At 38.2% G+C, this 13,852-nt stretch overlaps 1 protein-coding gene across 1 annotated transcript in view; it reads left to right on the top strand.

Annotated features, from left to right (window-relative positions):
- TENM1 (teneurin transmembrane protein 1) overlaps positions 1–13,852 on the top strand; it is a gene marked incomplete at its 5' end in the record, with an annotated part of 175,605 nt that overhangs the window by 8,227 nt on the left and 153,526 nt on the right. The window lies entirely within an intron of this gene.

The following is a 13,852-nucleotide window of genomic DNA, read 5'->3' as shown; positions in this document are numbered from 1 at the left end:
CCGCCCCCCACAAACATACACACATAATCTCTTTTCTGTCTTTCTCTGTGCTCTGAGAGGCTGGTTTCCATGGACTGCATTCCCTGAACGCCTTGCTCTTTAACTTCCCACTTGATTTGCTCAATGAGTGGCACCATCTGGAGACTGTAGAACAAGAACAAGGTCAGGGTATTTATCCCTCTTCCTGCTTTACTGCAGACTACATTAGACAATAGTAGCTCCTGTCTAGTAGCGCCTCCTCCAAATCCCCATGCTCTATCTTGCCTTCTGTATCATCACTCCCTCCTCTTCCCCCTACAAGCCCAGAAAGTTTACCAGTTATGCCAGTGCTTAGGTGGCTCTCCCTTCCTTGATAATTCTCTTAACTCTGCCCATGCCTTAATTCAAACTCTCTGCAGTGAACATTTACAAGTGCGACATCTTATTCTTGCTGAGACCCTCACCGAATCATACTCAAAGTCTCTAATTCTGTTCTTCATGATATTATCCTACAGCATTTCCTTCACTAGGCGGATAATCCAAAATTCCTCTAATTTTTCTCTATAGGTCCTTATTTTCTAATTATTTTAATTAATTTATTTTTAAACTTTTATTTTAGGTTCATGGGTATGTGTGTAGGCTTGTTATATAGGTAAATTCGTGTCACAGGGTTTGTGGTACAGATTGTTTTGGCACCCATTTACTAAGCCTAGTACCCAGTAGTTATTTTTTCTGCTCCTTTCCCTCCTCCCAGCCTCCACCCTTAAATAGGCCCCAGTGTCTGTTGTTCCCCTCTTTGTGTCCATGAGTTATCATCATTTAGCTCCCACTTATAAGAGAGAATATGCGGTATTTGGTTTTCTGTTTCTGTGTTAGTTTGCTAAGGATAATAACCTCCAGCTCCATCCATGTTTCCGCGAAAGACACGATGTCATTCTTTTTTATAGCTGTATGGTATTCCATGGTATATAAGTACCACATCTTTTTTATCCAATCTGTCATTGATGGGTATTTAGGGTGATTCCACATCTTTGCTATTGTGAATAGTGCTGCAATGAACATTTGTGTGCATGTGTCTTTATGGTAGAATGGTTTATATTCCTATCCAAAGAATGGGATTTCTGGGTCGAATGGCAATTCTGTTTTTAGGTCTTTCAGGAATTGACACACTGCTTTCCACAATGGCTGAACTAATTTATGCTCCCACCAACAGTGTTTAATTGTTCCCTTTTCTCTACAACCTCACCAGCATCTATTATTTTTTGACTTTTTTAAAATTTGCATTTCTCTAATAATGGGTGATATTGAGTTTTTTTAACATGCTATTGGCCACATATATGTCTTCTTTTGAAAAGCATCTGTTCGTGCCCTTTGCCTACTTTTTAATAGGGTTGTTAATTTTTTTCTTATTAATTTGTTTAAGTTCCTTATAGATGCTGGATATTAGACATTTGTCAGATGCATAGTTTGCAAATATTTTCTCCTATTCTTTAGGTTATCTGTTTACTCTGTTGATAGTTTCTTTTGCTGTGCATAAGCTCTTAAATTTTATTAGATCCCGTTTGTCAATTTTTGCTTTTGTTGTGATTGCTTTTGGTGTCTTCCTCATGAAATCTTTGTCTGTTGCTATGTCCAAAATGGTATTACCTCAATTGTCTTCCAGGGTTTTTATAGTTTTGGGTTTTACACCTAAGTCTTTAATCCATCTTGAGTTGATTTGTGTATCTGGTGTAAGTAAGGGGTCCAGTTTCAATCTTCTGTATATGGCTAGCCAGTTATTGCAGCACTGTTTTTTGAATAGGGAGTCCTTTCCCCATTGCTTGTTTTTGTCAGCTTTGTTGAAGATCAGGTGGTTGTAGATGTGTGACCTTATTTCTGGGCTCTCTATTCTGTTCCATTGGTCTGTGTGTCTGTTTTTATACCAGTACCATGCTGTTTTAGTCACTGTAACATTGTAGTATAGTTTGAAGTTGAGTAATGTGAGGCCTCCAGCTTTTTTTCTTTTTGTTTAGGATTGCCTTGGCTATTTAGGCTTTTTTTGTGGTTCCATATGAATTTTAGAGTATATTTTTTCTAATTTTGTGAAGAATGTCATTGGTAGTTTGATGAAAATAGCATTGAATCTGTAAATTGCTTTCGGTGGTATGGTCATTTTTACGATATTGATGCTTCTTATCCATAGCATAGAATGTTTTTCTGTTTGTTTATGTTATCTCAGATTTATCTGAGCAGTGTTTTGTACTTCTCTTTGAGAGATTTTTCACCTCCCTGGTTAACTGTATTCCTAGGTATTTTATTCTTCTTGTGAGTATTGTGAATGGAAGTGTGTTCCTGATTTGGCTCTCAGCTTGGCTGTTATTGGTATATGGGAATGCTAGTGATTTTGTACATTGATTTTGTATCCTGAAATTTTGCTGAAGTTATCAGCTAAAGGAGCTTTGGGGCCAAATCTATGGGGATTTCTAGATATAGAATCATGTTATTTGCTAACAGGATAGTTTGACTTCCTGTCTTCCTATTTGGATGCCCTTTATTTCTTTTCTTGCTGTATTCCTCTGGCCAGGACTTCCAATGCCATGTTGAATAGGACTGATGAGAGAGGGCATCCTTTTTTTGTGCCAGTTTTCAAGAGGAATGCTTCCAGGTTTTGCCCATTCAGTAAGATGTTGGCTATAGGTTTGTCGTAGACGGCTCTTACTATTTTGAGCTATGTTCCTTCAATANTATGTTATCTCAGATTTATCTGAGCAGTGTTTTGTACTTCTCTTTGAGAGATTTTTCACCTCCCTGGTTAACTGTATTCCTAGGTATTTTATTCTTCTTGTGAGTATTGTGAATGGAAGTGTGTTCCTGATTTGGCTCTCAGCTTGGCTGTTATTGGTATATGGGAATGCTAGTGATTTTTGTACATTGATTTTGTATCCTGAAATTTTGCTGAAGTTATCAGCTAAAGGAGCTTTGGGGCCAAATCTATGGGGATTTCTAGATATAGAATCATGTTATTTGCTAACAGGATAGTTTGACTTCCTGTCTTCCTATTTGGATGCCCTTTATTTCTTTTTCTTGCTGTATTCCTCTGGCCAGGACTTCCAATGCCATGTTGAATAGGACTGATGAGAGAGGGCATCCTTTTTTTGTGCCAGTTTTCAAGAGGAATGCTTCCAGGTTTTGCCCATTCAGTAAGATGTTGGCTATAGGTTTGTCGTAGACGGCTCTTACTATTTTGAGCTATGTTCCTTCAATATCTAGTTTATAATAGAGAGTTTTTAACATGAATGCATGTTGAATTTTATCAAAGCTGTTTATGCATCTATTGAGATAATCAAGTGGTTTTTTTCTCTAGTTCCATTTATGTAATGAATCACATTTATTAATTTGAGTATGTTCAACCAACTTTACATCCCAGGGATGAAGTATACTTGATCATAGTGGATTAGCTTTTTGAAGTGCTGCTGGATTCAGTTTGCAAGTATTTTTTTTTTTTTAAGGATTTTTGCATCAACATTCATCAGGGATATTGACCTGAAGTTTTCTTTTCTGTTGTGTCTCTGCCAGGTTTTGGTATCAGGATGATGCTGGCCTCATAGAATGAGTTGGGGGGGAGGAGTCCCTCCTCAATTTTTTGGAATAATTCTGGTGGGAATGGTACCAGCTGCTCTTTGTACATCTGCTAGAATTTCGCTGTGAATCCACCTGGTCCTGGGTTTTTTTGTTGGTTGGTTGGTTGATTGGTAGGCTATTTATTACTGATTCCATTTCAGAGCTCATTATTGGTCTGTTCGGGGAATCAATTTCTTCCTGGTTCAATCTTGGGAGAGTGTATGTGTCCATGAATTTATTAATCTCTTCCTAGGTATTCATAGTATTTTCTGATGGTTATTTACATTTCTGTGGAGTCAGTGGTAATATCCCCTTTGTTTTTTCTAGTTTTGTTTATTTGGACCTTCTCTCTTTTCTTCTTTATTAATCTAATTAGTGGCCTATCTATCTTACTAATTTTTCAAAACACCAACACCTATATTTGTTGATCTTTTAAATAGTTTTCATATTTTCTAATTCTTTATGATCATCCTTAGACCCCAGCTAGGTATTGAGGGGTTGTTTTGTTTTGTTTTTTGCTTTTTTTCTAAAATCATGACACTTAGAAATTTACCCAGTCCTCTCATGAAAAACTGACCAGTACAGCATCTAGTGGTCATTTCTCGCTAGGGTTCACATAAATGCAGCTCAACTTCATTTTTTTTAAATAACAGGCTTATTGAGGTATAATTCATAGACCATAAAGTTCACTCACTTAAAGTGTACAATTCATTGGTTTTTAGTATTTTCGCAAGGTTATACAACTACCACCAATATCTAATTCCAGAACATTTTCATCATCACTCCACGAAGTAGCCCCATACACATTAGCAGTCACTCCCCACTCCTCCCTCCCCCAAGTCCTAGAATCTGCTCATCTCCATTTTGTCTATATGGATTTATCTGTTCTGGATATTTGAAACACATGGAATCATACAATATATGGTCTTTTGTGTCTGGCTTGTTTTTCATGGCATAATGTTTTCAAGAGATCCATTTTCTGACAATGGTAAAATTTCTGAACAGTTGGTAGAATGAAGTTGGAGAATCTACTACTCTGAAGATGGATTGTGAGCTCTGTAAGAACACAGTAGATGATAAATAGTTCAGATAATAAATGAATGGAAACAAATAGGATCAAATATGCAACCATTGAGCTGATACCTTAATATTTATGATTAAATCTAAATAAACAAAGAAGGAAATGGAAATGTCTATTTGTACTCCTGGTGATATTTTATAATCACTTAACTGATATGGGAAGAAATAGACTCAATTTTGCACCAGCAACAGTGCTGTATCTGACACTTTTCAGATTTGCTTCAAATTCAGAAATACTAGTATAACTATTTGGTAGGCAGAATAATAGCCACCCCCACAAAGATGTCCATCCTTGGAAACTATGAATATGTTATGTTGCATGCCAAAAGAGAATTAAGCTTACAGATGAAATTAAGATTGTTAACTTCTGATTTGAGATTAGAGATTATCCTGGTCTATCTGGGTAGGCTCAATTTGTCGTAAGGGTCCTTACAAGTAGAGAAGGGAGTGGAAGGGGAGGTCAGAGTTACATGAGGATATAACTATGGAAGAAAGGCACAGAGAGATGCAACATTGCTGGCTTTGAAGATGAGGGAAGAGAGCCACAAACTAAGGCATGTAAGCAGCTACTAGAAGCTGGAAAAGGCAAAGAAATGGATTTTCTCTTAGAGCCTCTGGAAAAGAACTCAGCCCTACTGACACCTTGATTTTTGCTCAGTGAGACCCATTTGAGAATTCTGACCTCCATAACTGCAAGATGAGAAATTTTTCTTGTTTGAAGCTTTTAAGTGTTTGGTAATTTGTTACAGCAGAGATTGGAAACTAATATAAGATATGATCGGCATTCATGCAGTCCAGTTAGAGCAAGGATTTTGGTTAAAACTGTAACTAGAAAGGTCTCCCACTCTTTTTCCTCCCATGCCAGTTAAATATGAATCTCTGGTCCACTCACTTCTGGGTGATGGAGAAAGAAGGGTTCAGGTTTAAACAAGCTGAATTTAAAGTGATGGTGAATATCTAAATTAATTTGAAATGTGGGACTCTTGTTTTCCATGTAGCTCGGCTGTTGGGAATTGGTGTAATCTCTAAGGGCTCGAATATCACAGGAGAAGAATAGAGTGTTGAGGTACAGTGAAAATGAGAAAAGAAGTGCTTGAGATCCTAGGATATACCACCATTTTTTGTAAGGAAACAGACTTTGCAACTGAAGGGATAATACCAGAGTGAGTAAATTAAAAACAGGGGTTGTATGAACTCCTTCCTTGGAGAAGTATCAATGGTAACTGATAAGATTGATTAATCCAAGTACAATATTGATCAAGTAGAAGAAGAGTAAAATCATCTCCAGGGTTCCAGTACAAAAGCCACAATCACTAGTTCATCCGGCTTAAAGATTTTGTTGTCTGATACACAGACAAGCCTCCCCTGCTAAAAACTCCATGTGAGCGTTTTAAATAATTTGGACTTAGTGCTTTATTCTTTGATTCTAAATAAAGTACGATGTCTGGAAATCATTGTATTTTATTTAGTTTCTTTCCCAACTCTGCTGCTTGCAAAACAATGTAAAAAAAAAAAAATCATTACTGTTAAGTTCACAGGGCTGTTAAAATTCTAGAGATGGCTTATTTAATTTGACAAACTGGCTTGTTCAGGGGCTCTGATCTGCATCCATTATGTGAATTTTGTCACAATAATTCCCGATGTCCGCCTGTGTCTGCATACATTATCGATATGTAATAATGTATTCTGCCTCGTCTTTATTTTAATTAAATTATATTGCAGCAGTTTGGAGTCCTGGAAGTTCAGGAAATCAGCCATCCACTGTTAGTAGCTCTGCCATAAACAGTTCTATTTTTCTTCAAGGTTATTGGCAACAACAATTGCATAATTATTTAGTACAGTAGTTTGGCAACAAAGAATGGTGTTTCTGGGAGAACTACACTTCCTAAAGGTTCACGACACATAGGAGTCTGTCTAAATTGTGTTAGAGAGAAACAGGGGAACATTAATAGTAATAGGTGCTAAGCTATGGTTGCTTTGTGCACACAAAACATTCCTGAGAACGATGCTTTAGCGTTCATAAATTTCCCTTCAGTAAAACCTAAGCAGGTTGGGCAGCCACAAAAATAGCATCCACTGAATATTTTAATAACAAATGGGTAGTGCTTTACAATTTGCAAACTACTTTCACATACATTATCTCATTTTAATCCTTATAACATTCCTGCCTGGTAGGCATGGCAGAATTAGTATGATCTTCATGTTGCAGAGGGGAGGGTCAGAAAGAAAAGTAACTGGCCTAGAGTCCTGTACAGAGCAGGGATTCAAACTCGGGTCTCCCAGTCCTGAGTTCTGTATGCCTTTCAATGCTGCCTCTCCTCACTAAAGTAACCAACCCACCTTACTGGGTACCCAGTTCAACGCCCCAGTGGTTTTCTGTCAGAGAAGCTAACAGATATAATAATCTTTCATCATTTCTCCCCACTCATGAATTCATAATCGTTAACTGAGAGCAGGGCTGTTTTATCCATTCAACTTTATAGGCACAGTGCGAAGGATATGAGTTTTTCAAGGACCTACAAAATGTTTGCTACCTAAAAAATAAGTTTATTGTCACCAGAAGATGAAAAGGAAATGTGAAAATCAACATTAATAAATGTTTAAATAAGTGTCTGAAAAATGGAGCATCATGTCAGCTTGTGAACTACAACTCAATTTTCATCCTTACATATGAAATATGTTTAATGTAGGATATGAGTTGTATATATTTTAATATGTCTTATAAGATATAAGATAGGATTTCCAAAAGTGAGAGTTCCTACCAAGGTTTTCAAATGGCCTTCACTAATACTTTCATAAGCAAGTGGTCTTGTGCCCATTTCAAACTGCTGGTCACGCCCATTAGTAGATTGTGAAATCTATTTGGTGAGTCAATCAGCACTTTTGTTTTGAAAAATTGAATAGAATGTGATGGAATATAATAGAACCGAAGTGAGCAGAATTAAATAGAACATACCAGAATGTGATGCTGCAAAGACAGTATTGTCTTGGAAAATTTTGTTTCAAGTGTGTGTCTGTGTGTGTGTGTGTGTGTGTGTGTGTGTGTATCTCCCCATGTGGATGCTGAGTCACAATTAACAAATTGTGTTTCTTATCATGACTTTCAGACCTGAAAGTTTGAAAGCCATTGGTAAGATGATAAGCCCAGAAACAGAAAAATTAAATGACTTATCAAACCATGTGACTTATTTTCCAGATCAGCATTTATGACTGTTCTTGACTTCTGGTCCCCTCTATCAACCCATATCAGAGAGGACTACAGAGGTATCCTTTCAACATTGGGTGACCACATAATTTATCATTCAAACCAGATCCTTTTGAGAGTAAAAGGAGATACTGTTAATAATTACATCAAGAAAACAACATAACCAAGCACCATTTTTGGCCATTTGGGTTACATGGCACTTCTACTTCAAGGTTATCCCTAGCTTCCAGTCCTTGTCCCTTAAATTCTGAACAAATAAAAAGTTATTTCTTTAGCACTACTGAATTGTGGGTCTTCACCCTTAATAGCTGTTATCTAGCATAGTAGATGAAAACATTTGCCTATGAGTTGCTGGGTTTGAGCTCTGGCTCTGCCATTTACTAGCCATGCAACCTTGGACTTAATAACTTCATTTCTTTGAGTCTCTATGATATCTATCAAACTGGAGTAAATGTAGTTTCCTCATGAGTTTTTGAGTCTTCAAATTAGGTCATATGCACAAAAACATATTTAATTGTTATGTATTATACAAATGCAAGGCATATTATTTTGTGGTAATTATTAGGGAGACCGTTGATAAAAATTCCAGAAAGTAGGCTGGGCGCAGTGGCTCATGCCTGTAATCCCAGCACTCTGAGAGGCCAAGGCAGGTAGATGACCTAAGGTCAGGAGTTCAAGACCAGCCTGGCCAACATGGTGAAACCCCGTCTTTACTAACAATAATAATAATAAAAAAAAAATAGCTGGGAGTAGTGGTGCATGCCTGTAATCCCAGCTACTCAGGAGACTGAGGCAGGAGAATCGCTTGAGCCTGGGAGGCGGAGGTTACAATGAGCTGTCATCACACCACTGCACTCCAGCCTGGGCAACAAGAGTGAAAAACTCTGTCTAAAAAATTAAAAAATGAAAAAATTCCAGAAAGTAGGTAATCCTTCAAGGTGTGGCTTCTCTCACATGAAAAATTATCCTGCCCTGTATAATATTCAGTATATCTCCAGTGCTTCACAGATCACCTGCCTGGCACATAGAGCAGCTTGGTGAAGGTTTGCTGCGTCATTGAATAACAGCACCTCACTTTCCATCACAATATTGAATCCCTTTTAATCAATCACATTGTTTCAAAGGATAGCCAGTCCATTTTCAAGGTGAGTCTATTTCCAAAACCCCTTCCTCCCCCCAAAATATGCCTACATACTGCTAGGGGATAGTAATCTTACAATTTTTTACTGGATAGGGACAGGGAGGGTTGTTGTTCTTCACTTGTTTTTGATGCACTGGAGAGAAACTGACTCTCTAGCCACCCTGACCTTCTTTAAATTTCTCAAAGCTACCAAGTCTCAAGGCCTTCCACACATGCCACTCTGTCTGCCTAGAATGCCCTTCCCTATAAAGGTAAACCCCTTCTTGGTAAAGAGGCTTTTCCTTGCCTCCACAGTTCAACACAAATTTCCTGGTTACGCTCTCTCATAATGCTCAGCATTTTCCCATCATAACCTTTATTACAATGTGTGTGTGTGTGTGTGTGTGTGTGTGTGTGTGTGTATTTGTTTTACTTTTATATTTGTTCTTCTCACTAGAATATAACCTCCGCTGGGGGGAGGGATGCTGTCTTGTTCAACCTCATATCCCCAGTGCCCCACAAACTGCCTGTCAACAAGAGGTACCCATGAAATATTGCATATTTGTTGAATGACCGAACAAAGAAACGAATACCGATAGAGGATCAGGGTGATCCCTTAGCCTTGCCTATGTAATGGAAAAGTGGGTCTGCCCAGAGAGAGGAGACCAGTGCCCAAGTACACAAAGGCACTCACAAATGTTTTACATGAGCCAGTGTATCACTCTGCCTTTGGTGGCAATATAGGTTATCCATGTTGGCTTTTATACAGCTAGACTTGGACAAAGCAGCCAGAAAATTAAAAAATCTCATAATATTAGGTTTTACTGTATGTAACCTCTTGGCAAAAGTGTTGCATAGCTATCTCACTCCTGGATTATTTTAATTTCCTACCTGTACTTTCTCTTCATTCAACTACCTCACTCTAACACTATCATGTTTAACCCTTATTTTTGTAAATAGGTAGGGTAAAGATCTTAAGTAAGGGATTGCCAAACCAAATCCAGTGATTCACTGAAAGGATAATACATCATGTCCGGGTAAAGTTTATTTTAGGGCAAGAAAAATGGTTCAACATTGGGAAATCTATTGCTATAATTCACTGTCTTAACAGATTAAAGGGGAAAACTATGTGAATATGTCTGTAAGTGCCAAAAAAACACTTGATGAAAATTCAACACCTGATTCTGACACTCTTAGTAAGCTAGAAATAATAGATAAACAAAGCATTTCAGGCCACTGGGCAGTGTGTCAAATTGAGGAGCCTCTGGGCTAATCTTATCCTACGATAAATCACTAGAGAATAGGGAAAGATAGAAGAATCTCTGAGAGCAGGTACTTGTTTTAAATAGATAGCATTTTGTCTACATAGTATATTGGTCTATTGTTGCCATGGCCTTCATTTGGTTCTTTAGGTTTTTTGTCTTTTGTTGTTGTTTTGTTTTGCATTTATCTTGTATTTTAAAAGAATAGAAAATATTTATTATTATATTCAATAATTCCTTTTGGAGAAGAAGTTTTAATCTTGTCATTAAGTACCTTTTAAATATCATGAAATTATTTTTAGATGTTCCCTGAGTTCATGAAGGTAACATGTAAATTTCTCACATTGACTATCAGACTACTTTTAATTATATATTGCCATCATAAATGCAACCATTATAAATTCTGAAGCCTTAGCCTGAAGCTGTTGAAAGTCATCTGCTTAATCTTGTCATATTTCACACATCAGCTTCACTGCATGGCACCTTTACCTTGGCTACCTAATGTCAGTCTCCTATCCTAGCCCTTATAGATGAATGTCACAGTAACTAAACTAGGTTATCAGAGACGCGGTGACCCTCAGCCTTCTTGCCATCGCCATGTCATACAAATGCTGCTGCTCTGATAAGCAGAATGAACATTCAGTCATTTTTCCAATGTCAAATGGCTTTGGAGGAGCAAGCTACAATTTTTTACTCAGTCTTCTTTATAAGCCAGTGTAATATTTGCAAGATGACTAACGGTAAAGTCAGAGGTGCAGTCCTGTGACCAGAGGATAGAATCCTCTGCAAAAGTAACAAGACTATCTTGACAATTAGTGACTCTTGGTTATTAAACATTCCGTTAATATCTCTGTGTGGAGGTGGAGGAGAGAATACAGGAAGGCAGAAATCCATATGGAATTAGAAGAGTCACAAGGGAGGTGATCACATGGCTCAGAGAAAGTATTATTCCGTAATAATTACTCACTCTCTGCCTTCTCAATATATGCACACCAGTACGAACCCATTATGCTAACCCCTGGGAAGTGTCGTCCAGGACCCCTTATCCACTTATTCCTGCTCACTGCGAGTCTAGTCTACTTTCTACAGCTTCTCTGAGATGTTGATGAATTTTCTTTTTCCTTTCTATTACACTCTTCTCCCTAGTCCCTACTCCAGAGTGCTAGAGACTGAATCTGTGCCCTGTACCATGCTATGTTGATGATCAGACATGATAGACAACAAGCTGCCTAGGAAATGGTAGTGGTCCACTGTGCTTATTTAGCTGAGGCTCAGCTGTCATAGTGTCAGGCAGAGCATGGTGTCAAGACAGCATTTTCAGTGCCAGCTCCAGTATAGCCTTTTTTCCCTATATTTAATTATATGAAAAAAGTAAGCATTTAGTACATTATAGTCTGCTTCCATGACAGAAAGTCTAGGATTAGTTGCTATTGTATTTGCTAGTTCTTGTGAGCTGGGAGAGAAGCTCCATGGGGTGAAACATTTGCCTTCTCATAAGCTGATTGCAGGTTCCAGGATTATGTTAAAGTGGGCTGCTGTCAGAAAGAAACTTTGCCTTGTTACCCTGAGCAAGGAACCACATATGAAAATACCCCGACACACAGCTATTCTCATTAAAGTCAGCTGGAAATTTTGGACAAGTCTTAAATATAAATTATAACTTCATTAGCTCATAGAGCTTTCTTGGGGGAAAGTAAATCTAATAAAAATTAGAGGGAACTTAGTAAGTGGTTGCCTTGTTGCTATTTGCTGTGACTGGGGAAAAAAAGTAATATAATTGTGAGGTTTGCAGCCAATGCACTTTTTTGTTGTGGACTGGAGAGCAATTCAGAGAGCAGATAGGAGGAGGTAAAAAGAATACGTATGTCTCATTACCACTGCACTGAGAACTCCTTAATTGATGCTTTATGTAAGCATTTCCTGCTGCAGAGTTGGGAGGATCTTTAACTGTTACTGAGAGAGAAAAAGCAGGCTCCAAACCACCATCACAGGTCACCAGGGCACACTACTTATTTGCAAAACTGCGCAATCACCTTCCGGAGGAGGGATTCTAGGAGAGCTCACCAGACTTACAATGTACAGAAGGCAGATCCAGTAATTGCCAGGAGCACTGTGGGGAAGGAGATGATGGCTTTAAGGGAACTTGTAATTATTGTCATTGTGATTATTTATTAATCAAGACTTTTAAATGTTGGCAGGGGAAGCAGAAGCTGTGTTATCCTACACACCAACATGGCCGTCAGTGTGCTCTCTAACCACCTGATTTTTCCAGCATAAGATTCAGTGTTCTATTTGGCTTTGGGGTTTGATCTTCAACCAGAAGTTATCAAATGTAATCTAGAAAGAATGCAATTTAGAGTGTTAGTGCTAAAGAAGGATTAAAAGGATTGTCTACTACAGTGTCTTTGATCTGAGATCTTTATTTGGACTTCAGAAAGTCAGTGAACTCCCTAGAGTTATATACAAAATTTTGTATTCGTATGCATTTTTTTAGGAAGAATGTCCATAACTTTAATTAGATTCACAACAAAGTGTTCCCTGACCCAAAAGCATCTAAGAACCACCAATTCTAGTCACTCCCTCCCAGTATGCTACTAGTGAAAAGCCCAACTCCAGAGATAGAGAATAACTTGCCTGAGCCCACACAGCTAGTTAATGATAGACCTGAGAGTTGAAGTCTTTTCTGACTCTTGGTCCAAAACCAACACTTTGCACTTTACCAGAGTTGTTTTTGCAAGTAGAAGGGCTGTATGAGATATCAGGGAGACTGTAGACAGTATTGATTTGTACCATAAGTGTAACTTGAACTAGATTATCTTTGAGATTCCTTTCCCCTCTGAGAGTCTATTTCCACTGTTAATAGAGAACAGCATTGGCATAGATGATTAGTTTCATCCCCCACCCCCCGTCCATTGGCCTCCTTTGCTAATAATGCTTGGTTGAGGATAATATTAAAATGAGTTTGCATTTCATGAGTCTTTACCAGCTGATGGCTGATAGAAGGGCATCCCTGCCAGGAATGGCTACATAATTTGCGGGGCCCAGTGAAATGAAAAGGAAAATACAGAGCCCCTTGTTTAAAAAGTATTACAAATGTCAAGACAGTGACTGGAGAGCATTAAACCAAGTGTGGAGCCCTCCTAAGCATGGGTCATACCCATGAAGATGGCCCTGTTCCCTATTATAAGCTTTGGTAGAGTAGAGGACAAAAAGAAGCCTGCCTGCAATTTAAAATTGGCCACAAATGATCCACAAAGTCAGAGAGTTGGGTATTTGTGATTACAGGGACTTTTGGCTTGTCTGTGAATGTGCTCACACACACATGCACATGCACACACAAATCAGTTTGACTAAAATTACCATCTTTTCCCTTCACCTAATGCCAAAAACCAAAACTAGTTGGCTTTATTTTTTCCCTTTTGGACCTATGGTTTGGCATTGTTTAAGCACCCATTTTCATTTCCAGTTTTCATAACCAAATAACAAAGGAAGGACTGAGCTCTTCAGGGGCATCTAAAGAGTCAGGTAGAGGCAGGTACTCGAAAGCAATGGCAGACCACAGACCAACAGGGGCTATTTTAAGCTGCCAGAGAGGAGGCAAGCTGC

The sequence above is a fragment of the Rhinopithecus bieti genome, unplaced genomic scaffold (assembly GCF_001698545.2).
Source record: "Rhinopithecus bieti isolate Rb0 unplaced genomic scaffold, ASM169854v2 scaffold_32100, whole genome shotgun sequence".
NCBI lineage: Eukaryota > Metazoa > Chordata > Mammalia > Primates > Cercopithecidae > Rhinopithecus > Rhinopithecus bieti.
The sequence above is the reverse complement of the archived record's forward strand: the minus strand, read 5'-3'. Positions and strand labels throughout refer to the sequence as shown.